Source organism: Ascaphus truei, chromosome 5 (genome assembly GCF_040206685.1).
Source record: "Ascaphus truei isolate aAscTru1 chromosome 5, aAscTru1.hap1, whole genome shotgun sequence".
Classification (NCBI taxonomy): domain Eukaryota; kingdom Metazoa; phylum Chordata; class Amphibia; order Anura; family Ascaphidae; genus Ascaphus; species Ascaphus truei.
In genome coordinates, this window is record NC_134487.1 from 153,330,793 (window position 1) to 153,344,733 (window position 13,941).

A 13,941-nucleotide genomic window follows, 5' to 3' on the forward strand; every position below is an offset into this window, starting at 1 on the left:
GGGAGCAATGAACCACAGCTCTGAAGAGCATGAAGCACCAGCCCCGCCAAACTAATCTTTTCATTTTGGCTGTGTGTGTTTACAACAATGAAACAAATTAGTTTATCAATCTAGGGGCTTACATTTGTCTTGTTTTATTAAATTGTTTATATTTACATTTGCGTACATATTTTTTTATTACATGGAACCCTTATAAGATAATGCTCGTTGTTCACACAGCTTTTAAGCACAGCATGGGATTGGATGCAAAGCCAGTGAAACCACACAGACAGCTTTTTTTAATTTATTCCCTCCCCCTTGAACTGAAGCCGCCTCAGCGGCTTGTGTGCTCTTGCTTGAGACTGTCCTTTCAAAGTCGAACAAGTCCTGTTACTCCTCCCAACGATCTTCAGCCTGATAGCCAGGAAGCTCAGAGGGCTCGTTGATGCCGCCCTCCATCAGGGTTCTGGACGTCCTCCTCTTCCTTTCTTTGGCCAGAAGGCCCGCAAGTAAGTCCAAGACTTTGGTTTTCGGACGGAGCCTATTCACCCAGGCCGTTTTCTCTCTGAAGAGAGACGGTGACAAGCCATGCATAACTGCATCTCCTCTGCACACACAAACACAAAGTGCTGTGTAGGGTGGATGCACTGCTACAGCAACCATAGCAGAACACCAAGTGCTGAGTGTCTTGTGTGTGAGCACCCCGGCCGAAAGGCCAGGCATGTAAAAAAATATTCAGCTTCCTCCCAGCCAAAAAGGCCAGGGGAGGTGCAAGTGCAGGAAACGTAAAAGTTTTGCCAAATTAATTTGTGCAGGTGCCAGGTGCTCTAGTGATGTGTCTATGTCCACGTCATCTCACTATGCCTTCCCTATTGCTTTTCTGTTTACGGTTTCCTCACTCCTTTGTGAACGTTTCTGTTCTCTCCAACTTCCCCACTCCCCTCCACATTTCTTCATTTCTCCTCCCCTCCGCCTGTGCCTATACACTGCACCATTATTTATACACCTCTCTCCCAACAAATTGTTTACCCCTCAATAAAAAGCACCCACACAAATATTCTATTCACACCCTCTATCTGCTCCTTCCTGCTGCTGGGGATCTACCCGAAGCCTGAACCCAGACATAAATACACCTGCTCTCACCCACGCGTCCCTGCCATCTCTTCCACTGTAAATGGTGTTAACCTTCTGATTTAATAGACTAATCTTAAAACTCGCCCCACAAATCAAGCATCCAAAATAGTCTGCACTCATAGCTATTGTCCCACACCCACAGTCACTCCTACCCCCCATTTTGGCATGCACTGCCATCTACAGCGCTTATTCTCTCACCTGCTGTCTCTGTAAGTCTCCCATTATACCACTAAGATTGTAAGCTCTTCAGGGCAGGGATTTCCTTTCCTATTGTCCGACTTTGTTGCGCTTATTGTATTATTATAATTCCCTGAACTGTATTCTTTGTGACGTGCAGAGTACACTTTTGGCGCTATATATATATATATATATATATATATATATATATATATATATATATATGTACATAACCCTAACGTGTAGCATCCTGGACCTCTGGATAGATCAAGGACTTGACCGATCTTCGGAGAGGACTGTAGGGAGCACCTGGTACCCTCTGTGGACCATGAGGCACTTTTTTGGAGTAATCACCATCACCGCCCGGGCTTAAAAAAACCAAAACGCTATCTGTGAGTGGTTTCACTGGCTTTGCATTTAATCCCATGCTGTGCTTAAAAGCTGTGTGGACAGTGAGCATGATCGTATAAGGGTTCCATGTAAAAATGGATTTCAGGCAAAAGGTGACACGGTGTGCTCATTTGCATGTATTCCTAGAATCCTTTGCTGCAGTGGAAGCTCTGTATGCTAGGTAATGCTGCTGCCAGAATCACTCTACTATTTCCAAAATCTGTCTCAGCGTCTCCCCTGCTGAAATCCCTCTCCTGGCTTCCGATCAAAACCCATACCAAACACTAAATTCTCTTCCTCACTTTAAACCTTTACATTCTTCTGCCCCACCTTACATCTCAGCCCTAATTTCTCGCTATACACCATCCTGACTCTTGCGTTCTGCTCAAGGATGTCTTCTTTCTACCCCTTTTGTATCTAAAGCCCTCTCCCGCCTTAAACCTTTCTCACTGACTGCCCCACACCTCTGGAATGCCCTTCCCCTCAGTACCCGACTAGCACCCTCTCTATCCACATTTAAGACCCATCTCAAAACACAGTTGCTAAAGGAAGCATATGATTAGCTACATGCCTGATAATTAACACCTCATACATTAACCATGGCCCCCTGCAGACGCACTTACCAGAACGCCCTCCTACTGTCTCTGTATTTTCTTCCTACCAACCAATTAGATTGTAAGCTCTTTGGAGCAGGGACTCCTTTTCCTAAATATTCCTTTAATGTCTGAAGCACTTCTCCCCTTTATGTATTATTTATATTATTTGTTATTTATAGGATTGTCACGTATATTACTGCTGTGAAGCGCTATGTACATTAATGGCGCTATATAAATAAAGATATACATACAATAATGGTGAAAGTCAGGGTTGCAGACCTGTCTAAGACGTTAATGTGCCCACTCAACCGCAACTCATCTCCCTGCTACCTTCCCTCGCGGCGCCCTTAACCCTGCTTGGCCGCGGAGGGGGGGGGCGGCTGACTGCTCAACTCCCTGCTACCTTCCCCTCGGCGCGCCTGACACCCCCTCACCCTACGGTGCTCCACCATCACCTCCTGCCATGCGCAGTGGGCGGGCGGGGGGGGGTAGCAAGGCAGTGGCCCTTCACTCCGGTCCCCTTGCCCACGGTGCTCCCTTGGTTGCCCGAGCGGTGCGGGAGATAGCCGCGGGGGGGGGGGGGATGTGTGTGAGAGAGACACTGTGTGTGTTTGACAGTGTGTTTGTGTGTGGGACACTGTAGAGGGGGGGACAGGAGCTTCGCATGTGGGGGGGGGGGGTGACCGGAGCTGCACATTGGGGGGGGGGGGGGGTGACACTGTGTGTGTGTGTGTGTGTGTGTGTGAGAGACACTGTGTGTGTGTATGTGTGAGACAGTGTGTGTGTGTGACACTGTAGAGCCGCGGGGTCGGGGGGGGAGAGGGGTGTGTGTGTGTGAGAGACACTGTGTGTGTGTGTGACAGTATGTGTGTGTGGGACACTGTAGAGGGGGGGACAGGAGTTTCGCATGGGGGGGGGACCGGAACTGCACATTGGGGGGGGAGGCAGAGAAAGAGAGGGGAGCGGAGAAATAGGGGGGAGCGGAGAAACAGACAGGAGGGGGGGTTTTTGTTTGCCTTCCTCTGGATCAATAAGCAAGTATAGATATAGGATAAGGTATCTGTTGTCTAAATTTAGCATACGTTGATCTTGATGGATGTTCAACCTCATATACTATGTAACTATGTAACCTTAAAAACAGTCCTCTGAATAACGCAACAAATTAAAGTGCTGTATGTTGCTCAGTTACATAAATTGTGTAAGGAAAAGCACAGTATAACACTGAATGGCTACACAGATGCCTATCCCGCCAGATACATATAAAGTTGCAGTTACAATAGTAACACATGGTGAACCTCACTATTTACTGCCACAGGGAGAATAGAGAACCCTGTCTGGCAAGTGGCAACTCAATGTAATGAACCGGCTTCTTCCCCGTCTAAGAAATGTGCTACTTCTGATATCATCAGAAGACCGTGAACGTGTCAAGTTTCAAAACACCAGGACACGGTCAGCACTATCACAGTCCGATAAACACCCATTGAATCAAATCAACAAGTGCACTTTGCTTCCCAGAAGTAGCATACACACAGATTAAAATACAATGATATAATTATGCAATACAGGAAGAAAGTAAACATTGGGAGCAAGGGGTCCCTGGCCAGAAGACTCGAGAGCCCGAGTGGTACATTAGGATTGCAACAAATCCATCCCTAAATTCTACTTGAAAACGAATGTTTAATATGCCCTGTAGCTCAGAAATTCAGCAGAGCTTTAACACAGTAATAGTTTATTAGGAACCTGCTCAAATGCTGCAATTAAACCATACCCCCCCCCCCCCCAAAATACTAATTCGGTACACAGCAAGTTGAATAGAGGCATCAAATACATTACATAATGGTCTCCACACAGTTACAACTTTATTAATAACAATAAACCTGTGTATGTAGATTTGTATGTATACACACACAGCAAGTTTTATTGTATCTGTTCATAATTCATAACAGTGTGTTATAACACAGAATTTTAGATTTTTCCATAGGATATAAAGGCAGTGATGCAGAATCACAGAATACCTCACCAGCGGGTGCAATAACCCCTGCTGCATATACATATATAGACACACAATGTATATATTTGCACAAATATATTGCCCAACTATGGTAAATATATAGGTCAAAGTATCCACAAATCACATATCATTGCAAGGTACTGTGTGTGTTGCTCACTGGACGACAGTAATAAGCAGCAAGAAACAGTTTCCCCTGGACCACTTATGAACTTGTAGGGGAGGTTGAAAGTATTGTATATTTATATGTAACTACCATATAATGCAGAACAATCTAATGCAGCTATACAACATTACAAACCACATCTGTCTCCTTGTTGCCCTGCTCAGTATCAGATTCTGCTAATTTCAGGGTTTGGTTGTAGGATTTTAAAATCGGTCATTCAAGTTTGTGCTCTGGTATTAAGTTTTGGATATTAAGCAGTTTATTGAAACATTCATTGGAGGGGTTAACCAGTGGCGAAACTACTGTGCTGCTAAACCCCGCAATGAGGAGGAGGGGGGGGTGAGTAGGAGGTAGGGGGGTGTTGAGGAAGGGGGGGGGGTGAGCGGGAGTGTATGGGGGGGATTGGGAGTGTGTGAGAGAGAGAGAGAAAGAGAGAGAGAGAGAGAGAGAGAGTGTGTGTGTGTGTGTGTGTGTGAGATGTAGAGTGTGGGGGGGGGAATTGAGAGAGTATGGGGGCGGGGGGAATTGAGTGTGTGTGAGTGGGTGGGGAATTGAGAGTGTGTGGGGGGAAGGGGTTTGAGAGTGTGTATGGGAATTGAATATGGGAGGAATTGAGAGAGTGTGTGTGTATGGGGGGGGGTGCATTGAGAGTGGGGGGTGAATTGAGAGTGTGAGTGTGAATTGGGAGTGTGTTGGGGGGAGAATTTAGAATATGGGGGGGGGGAATTGAGAGAGGAGAGGGGGGAATTGAGAGAGTGGGGGGGGGAATTGAGAGAGTGCGGGTGGGAATTGAGAGAGTGTGAGTGGGGAATTGAGAGTGTGGGTGGGGAAAATTGAGAGAGTGTGGGGAGTTGGGTGAATTGAGAGAGTGTGGGGAGTGGGGGGAATTGGGATTGTGTGTGAGGGGGGAATTGAGTGTGTGTGTTTGTGTGTGGCGGGGTGGACTGAGTGCGTGTGGGGGGAATTGAGAGTGTGTGGGTGGGAGATTGAGAGTATGTGTCTGGTGGGGAATTAAGTGAGGAGTGGGTTGTGTGAGGGAGAGAGGAGGGGGAGAGTAAATGAGTGGGCAGAGAGGTGGAGGAGAGAGGGAGGAAGAGTAAGAAAGGGAGTGAGACACAAGGGGGAGAGTGGGGGACAGTCAGGGGAGTGAGAGGATGAGAGGGGGGCAGTGAGAATCAGAGGGGGGGCTGTGAGGGGCTGAGAGCAAGGTGTGTCAGAGGGGTACTTGCAAAGACGCAGATATGGGAACTGCGGTGGAAAGTACATTTATTATGTGGTGTTTGTTTAGGGAGCCCTTTCAAGATTTTTGCAGGTTGTGTGGATAAGCAGGACAGCGATTGCTTGGGCTACAATAATTTTTTCTTCAGCTTTAAACAGCTGAATTCCAGGCGCGGCCCAAATCACAACGCAGCAGACAAACTCGCACTGTAATGTGGGCTCTAGCTGGCAGGATTTTTTTGGCCAGTGGAATAAATGTCAACAACCACATTTAGAAAACGCTCTGTTAATCTTGACTAATGCCGGCCTTCCAACTAAGAGTCTGTTATGTAACATTACCAAGAGAATGTCTCAAATGTCAGCCAGGTCAGAGGACTTTTTATAGCACATAATGTATGAGGCTGGTCTCTGAGCTGAAGCCCATCCATTTTAATTCTCTTCATGCCTAGCTCAGCCTGGGCACAGAGAGATTACACATTCCCCAGCAATCTTGTTTGCCGGCTGAGCTGCCAATTTCTACACCTCCCTGTATATTCAACCAAGAGGCACTAAAAGTTAGTAATCCTCCAGGCATCATCTTTACTCCTTTCACTGCCAGATGGGATTACAGAGCCCTGAGGCAGCAATGGGATCCCAGGCTGCATCCTTTGGCTATGCAAACGTGACATAAGAAATTAACATTCATTTGCATGTTCCTTTAAGGCAATTGGGAGGTCCATGACAAAAAAAAACAGGCATGTATGTATGGGGAGGTAGTTCCTAAGGTAAAAAGGATAAAAGGGGCAGGTTAATCAACTTCAGATAGGCGCAACTGATCCAGCATTTAGTCCCACCAACGAAAATGGGAGTTTTGTCTGACTGGGTGCACTAACCCGCACCTAAGTTAGCCGTCTACCTCAGCCAGATTACATCTGAAGCAGTTATAAGTCCCAGTCATAGTATTATCCGGACATGAATTTACTTTCTGTTAATCCCTGGACACTAAAAAGCTTTCACCCTAACAGTTTTTTTTCCTGCTGACACTACCTGAAAAGTCCTGCATTTTGATCCTTTCACTGCCATGGGGGCTACAATGCATTGCAATGTACTGCAGGCCCCATTAGCAACAAATGGATACTTGGGATAAATATTAACCATTCAATAATCAATGGCGTATTTTTTTTTTTAAATACATTTTCAATTTGAACATTTCTCACACTGTCTGCATGTGAGCATTTTACACACATCAATATATTGCACAAAAATGCATATGTACATATCTATCCATACTCTAGAAAAGGGGTTGGTCCGCTTTCGGTCAGTGTATGGTGAAATGGTAACAACTTATCCTCTTTGCAGCTGCTGTGTGTGGGAGCCCTCCCAGCTCTCACAGACTCCAACAAAAGCCGAGTTTATAGTGAGGTCTACGGTGACGCGACTGCGTGACGTCAGCCGTCGCACACTTGGGTGTGTGGCCGTGAGCGGTTCACCCTCATTGGCTGAATCGCTCACGTGCCTGTGATGTCACCCATGGATCTCTGGAAAAATCAAAATATTCTGGCTTCCAGCGATCGCGATGGCTGACGTCACGGGGTCGCGCCCACTATGGGCACTCGCGATGGACAACATGTACTTGCTACGCTGCTGCGCAACGTCGCCAGTACTTTAAAGTCGGCCTAAGAGAAACACTGTGGATATAGCAAGAAAGAAGAAACGCAGAGCGCATCAGAGGTAAGTAAAAATGTGTGTATTCAACAAATAGAAAAAAGTGAAAACGTACAATTTAGGTATATTAAGATCAGTGGGTTGAAGGATCGTAATGGCAGTAGCTGATCGCCGATCAAGGAGCTGGAAGCCGCTCTCACTGCAAGTCCCACGTGCTGGAACCAGCTGTATGTAAGCGACTGTTCCGTACTTCGGGCTGCGTCTCCGATGTTCAGAAGTCTGTCTGCAATGGGCTCTGTTTGATGTTTCCAGCAGGCACTGAACCCGATCAACTGCGCTTTAGACCACTACACGTAAAAGTGCTTCATCAGGCTGTGACGCTTAGAGCAATGTCCAGTTTCATACACCCCCCGCATAGCGGGGGCCAATTCAAATTCATTGCAGAGCGATGAGTGCAAATATGGGTGGATTAGCCATGAAGAGTCCAAGACATTTAAACATTCATTTACCACCATACCAATTAGATATCCTATATGTTGGTATGAAAATGACACTTCATATACATATTTCCAGTATGTTATGGGTGGTAATGTGATCAAAGAATTTGAATTGGATGATAGTTAGATCTTATAAGATTGATCTGATATAACCAGAACATATTTTAATATTAATTTATAGAACACAAGGTAAACACAATAAAAACTGGGTAAAAATGGACTAACAATAATATTTTATTGTTTTATATTAACTGTAAACTTGTATAGGAAGCATGAATGTTCCATACCATCATATATAAAACAATACAGTAACATAATACAGTGAAATGTCCCACGTCATCTAAGATGTGGAGACATCTACTGTATTTTGATCAGCAGCAGCAGACTCTCACAGTGTTGTACAGTATGAGGTTATCTTTATATTGTTTACACAGTCACTGACCTGTAATCTATTTAACCTTTGGTGCACTTTATTATTGTGAACACTATCACGTTATTCTTAAACGTCTCTTCAAGATTTTGTTATTTTAGTGTCACAACTCACACAACACAATTTGGTGCGCAGTTTTTTCTTGTATTTTTCTTCACTGGCATTATGAACCTTCAACCCACTGATCTTAATGTACCTAAATTTTAAGTTTTCACTTACTTTTTTATATTTGGTGAATACACAAAATTTACTTGCCTCTGGTGCGCTCTGCGTTTCTTCTTTCTTGCTGTATCTATCCATACACACACAAAAATGTGTGTGTGTATAGATAAATTATTAAACACACAAATAAATACATATGTACATACACAAATCATATATATATACTGTATATATATACATATACATATATACATGCACACACACACACATACTCAAATAAATATACTAACAGATAAAGTGTGTGTATGTACTCGGTCATTTAAATAAAGATTAATGCATATTATTAGTGCATCTCAAATCGACGTTTGTCAACACAGTGAGTGACCTGTGGAAGAGAGAGTGAACTGCTGCAGAAAAAGGGGGTTAGTGGAAACAGCCAGCAGCGTGTCACAAAGCAAAACACCCATTTATAGATCATTGGTGAATAAATAAACATGAATGATGCCATACTAAAATGTGTATTCTTGAGAACTGGCATGGCTTAAAAAACGTTTGAAAAGAATAACTAAAAAAAACTTTATAGGAGTTTCAAAATCGTTGAGTAAATATAAATCAAGGATTGAAAAAAATACACATCCATTAACTGTATAACAAAATATAAAACCCGGTATATCTGTGAGTATAAATGATGCTGAAACAAAGTGCTCCTAATAAACTCCTATTCTAAAAAATAGACAATAATAAACACATAACCACATTTTAACAAAAGCTTGTGGCTGAATACATTGTCACATTAAGGGATATTTGAAAGAGTTAGAAAATGTTTTTGACAGTATCAAAAGTCAAAGATATTTAAAAGCTTAATTGTTCACAGAATCAAGGACTGATAATGAGAACCGCTATACTGTGGTTTCAAAATGTGGTCATAATAGGTGGAAGCTTGAAGATGTAACACGAAATTAAAATGGTGATATAAGACGCACGATGCCACAGAAAAATCCCCACAATTAAACTACTGTGCAGCATAAATTAAAGAAAACAATGGTCAGGATTTTGGGTATGATCAAGTCTTGGGTATCCATCGGGCCTCATTCTAAAGTAAAATAAGTCATCGGTTCTCTCCAAGTCTCGGAGCAGGGACGTGATGTGATCAATGGAGCATCACAAGGTTAAAAGTGGGTGCTGAAGAATGTGCCGGTTGCCCTCTATGATGTTTTTGGCAGACCGGTGAACAAATGAATATGTAGGACATCATCAGTCCAGTGTTAATAGATTCAACACTTCAAACGATGGGGCTAGAAGAAAGACCTATTCTAACCCACATAGCGAAATGAAAGAGAAAATGATAACTGGAGGACAGTTAATCATCACCCTAGAAATAAAGATAAATATATAAGTGCTAGGGGTAAAGATGGTAAATATTCAAAACCAAATGAACTTAAATTGTCCACCAGATTCCATGAACTTGAGGAAGTACAAAGTGATAATGATGTTGATAAACCTGTTCATTTTTTTCCGAGAGAGATGAAAAAAATCACAGGAGACCAGATTGGAGTCTGGACAACCCCCTATCAAAACCCCAAACAAGATGAATAACAAGAAAAAGATCATTCTCAGGTGGGGAAAGAGGGGAGGGAGAAAGTCCACCATCCAAGAGAGAAACCTGGAGCCAGAAACATTGAGGTCCAGAGGTATCTTTAATCTCTCATCCATTCAGATGGATAATCAACTTTGAAATGTTCTTTCCAAAGGTCTCACATTTTCTCCCACCACAAATCCAAGCGAGTTCGAGTTATATGTGGATCGTTAAAAATATTTAAGGAAATTAACATTGCACAGACATTTTGCGAATTCCTGAAATACTGGTGACAATGAGATAAATCTTTTACCATCAAAAAAATATTACTATCCCAACATGAATCACAGCGAGACGAAGGCCATAAAAGAATTGAGGTCTAATTTAAACATTGTCACCCGTGAGGCGGATAAAGGTGGAGGAATAGTTATACAAGATAGGAAAGATTACCTTTTGGAAGCCAATCGATTGTCAGATTTAGTGTCAAATCAAGTACGCAAAGAGGATCCAACAGTTGGCTTCCTTCAATCCATTAAAGAATGATTGAATATGACATTACAGCAAGGCATTCGTAAGAAAACGGAATATGAATTTCCGTACATCAGTTCCTATTTACTACCAAATTCCAAAAATTCAGAAGTCTCTCACCAATCCCCCAGGTCACCCTATAATTTCAGGCATAAATTCACGTACGTCTAATTTATTACAATACTTTACTTAGATTTTTTTATTTTTTTTACAGCCACTAGTCGTGGAACTTCCTTCATACCTAAAGGACACCACAGCAGTTTTACAAACACTGCAACAAATTAAGTGGAAAAACAGCTATAGATTGGCGACATTAGACGTACAATCATTATACACATGCATTCCTCATACAGGAGGGGTGTTCAGCTATTCAAAAAAAATTTTTAACTCAAACAATTTGTTACCATCTAAGCAAATTGACTTTATAGTAAATTATATTGAGTCAATATTAAAACAATTATTTTCTTTTTGCGTCCAAATATTATTTACAGATATTGAGAACCGCAATGGGCACCAAATTTGCACCTTCATTTGCAAACCTTTACATAGAATGGTGGGAAATTATGACAGTAGAAAATGCATAGATGATGATATATATTAATTAATAATAATAATATGGGCTGGAGATGGCCACGGTTATACTGTTCTCCAAAGAATTTAGCAGTGGTTAGATAGCCAAATCTTTCTCCGCACACACTGGAACCGTATTATGATTCAGGAATCAAAAAATACTAAATCGGCTTGCAATAGAAAAATCAGGTGATATCTTTGTAAGTCAGTAAGTCAGTAAGTCAGAGTCAATGTAAGTCAGAGATAGATAATGCGCATAGATCGTAAATCTATATTTATTAAAAACTATATAAAGCCTGAAAAATATCAAGGCAATTAAAAGGCTAATTTGCTGCCAACAATAAGAGATATTATATATATATATGCAAATACAACTGTATGCTCATCTGCATGTCTTAGGCAGGTCTGCAACCCCACCTTTCACCATTATCACCCAGCATACAGCACTTCCACTGCAGCAAGGGATTCTGGGAAATGACATGCAAATGAATATATATATATATATATATATATATATATATATATATATATATATATATATATATATATATATATATATATTCATTTTTAACAGTTTATGTAAATCTTCACTATGAGTTATGTTTGCTATATTATATAACTATAATAAGTTTTATAGTTTATAACTTATGTTTTATTTTATGGATTTCATTTTATTGTAAATATTAAATGGTTCCATTTTGGATAGGAATAGGGTAGGTAATCACAGTATTACAGGGAGTGCGATTGATTTCTCCTTGACTCCAGCTGCTAGTCAATTACATCAGTGAACACTTATACCAAATTATTCATATTGGCTAGAAGAATATACATAGCCTCACGAGCAGCCTCTGCACGTGACTCCTGACGAAGCACGCAGAGTTTAAGGCTCATGTACAAGAAAAAATCATTTTAAAAAGCTGGTGCAATTTCTTTTAGCGTTTTTAGAAGCTAGGGTGCTAAAGGCTGCAATTACCGTATAGACAATGGTTAGGCACCAAGAGGCATTAACACGGGTAAAGGGTTCCATGCATCATTATTCTGTTATTGTACCACTAAGACCTAGGACATAGTGCAATCATCGTGGCTGAGCCGTGCTGAACAGATGCACAGAGCCCCTGCATCTGTAATCAGTGCGGCTATCGTTTCTCCCTCCGCATGCGCGCTGATGCGTGCGGAGGCTGATAAACTACCCCGAGACAGGCAGTGTTGAAATTAACAGCTCAGGGAAGCGAAGGAGCGGTCACGGGACCATGGGAGCGGGGGACTAACCCCGCCTCCCGCTCCGCCTCCTGCACGCCCCCGCCCCCCCCCCCCCCTGAGCGCGCTCACTGCCTCGCCTGCAAGGACAGGAAAAGCCCCATTTTCAGCAGGCGAGGCAAAGCAGGAGTGCGCCTCAGTGCGCTTATAACACACTATGTCCCAGGCCTTACACATCCCTTCAATGCAAGCATGCTATGTAATGATGTATCCCAATATGCAGCCTTCCTGCTCTTCTGCAAATTGCCCACACATCTTTTCCCATTTACATTTCTCTCTTTGCATTGATCTGATCCTGCTATGATGTGAGCCCTTTATAAACATGCCATGAAAAATGTCTTTTGTAGACAGGTACAGTATCACTTTTACCTTATTTTTGCTTATTCTAATTTCAAAACATGTCTAACTCTAGGGGCTAACAGTACTAACCTCTCCCAAAAATACTTAACTATTTAGAAAAACCATTTAAAAACTACTGGAGCATGGTTTTATAATTGTGTGCTACAGATCAAAGAGAAATGAAAAAATATAGCCCAAATACTTTGTCCTTTGTGTACACGTGATTAACTTTTTGATGCTACCAACTAAGAATGCTGTTTTAACATTGCAATGGAAAAAAAACAAAAAAAAAAAAAAAAAACTCACCCACTTGAATTTATTTTTGCCGTGTAATTTCACATCTTTAATTGCAGACAGACAGAAACCTAGAAAATCACATAATTGGCCCAACAAAAATGCCGAATTGTCTTTTTGAAATGTCACTGCCATTAAAGGTCACAGTGAAAAAACAACTCCAGATTACAAATGCGGTGTGCAGGAGCAGCAAACCGATCAGCTCCCTGTATATCCAACACACTGCAACGTTTACATTTTCACATTGAATCCTTTTTTTTTTTTACATTAGGAGCAGAAGACAAGCACATGTCTGGTCCATGTGCACCATCGCACGGCTATCTGAAAGACTAAACAGAACAGCATTACTAAAAACAGAAACCCTGAATAAATGTCAGGTTTCCGTTTGAATATTTTTCCTGCTGATTCATGCTCTCCGGTTGCTATTGAGAGTGGATTCTGTCCAAACGGTTGCCTGGTGCTACAGGGGAACACTTGCTTCACAATTGCCTCCTCTGACTTTTCTTTCATCAACAGGTTAACTGGTTGTCTATAACTGATGGGCAGCGACCCTTGCTACTTGTGTGTCTGTCACATATCCTGGGCTCTGTGACAGAGAAACGTTGCTGCCCTCCTGAGCCAGCACAACCTTCTACACGTGTCACATTATAAATAAAGCAGTAGCAGGTCCACTAAGCAACATACACTAAATATTATGTACAAGCTCCCAACCTCCTATTTAATTCTTTTAAATGTATCTGAACTCTGAATAGCACCATGGAAAATCCTGGGGTAAATGCAATGAGATGCTTGCTTTTTATATGTAGCGCACTTTCCCCCTCCCCCTGGGAGATATGACGGCTACTGTGTGTGTGGTGCATTACCTGTGGCTCACAGGAGGCCTGAACCTCCGCTGCTGGGAGCCTGAGGTGTATCTGATCCAAGTGCAAAAAAATTGTGGGGCGCTACATTAAGAGGTGTGAATAATAGTGATAAT

The 13,941-nt window shown here is 42.3% G+C and overlaps 1 protein-coding gene across 6 annotated transcripts in view; it reads right to left on the bottom strand.

The window, feature by feature from the left end:
* ARHGAP26 (Rho GTPase activating protein 26) overlaps positions 1-13,941 on the bottom strand; it is a 547,512-nt gene that overhangs the window by 269,557 nt on the left and 264,014 nt on the right. The window lies entirely within an intron of this gene.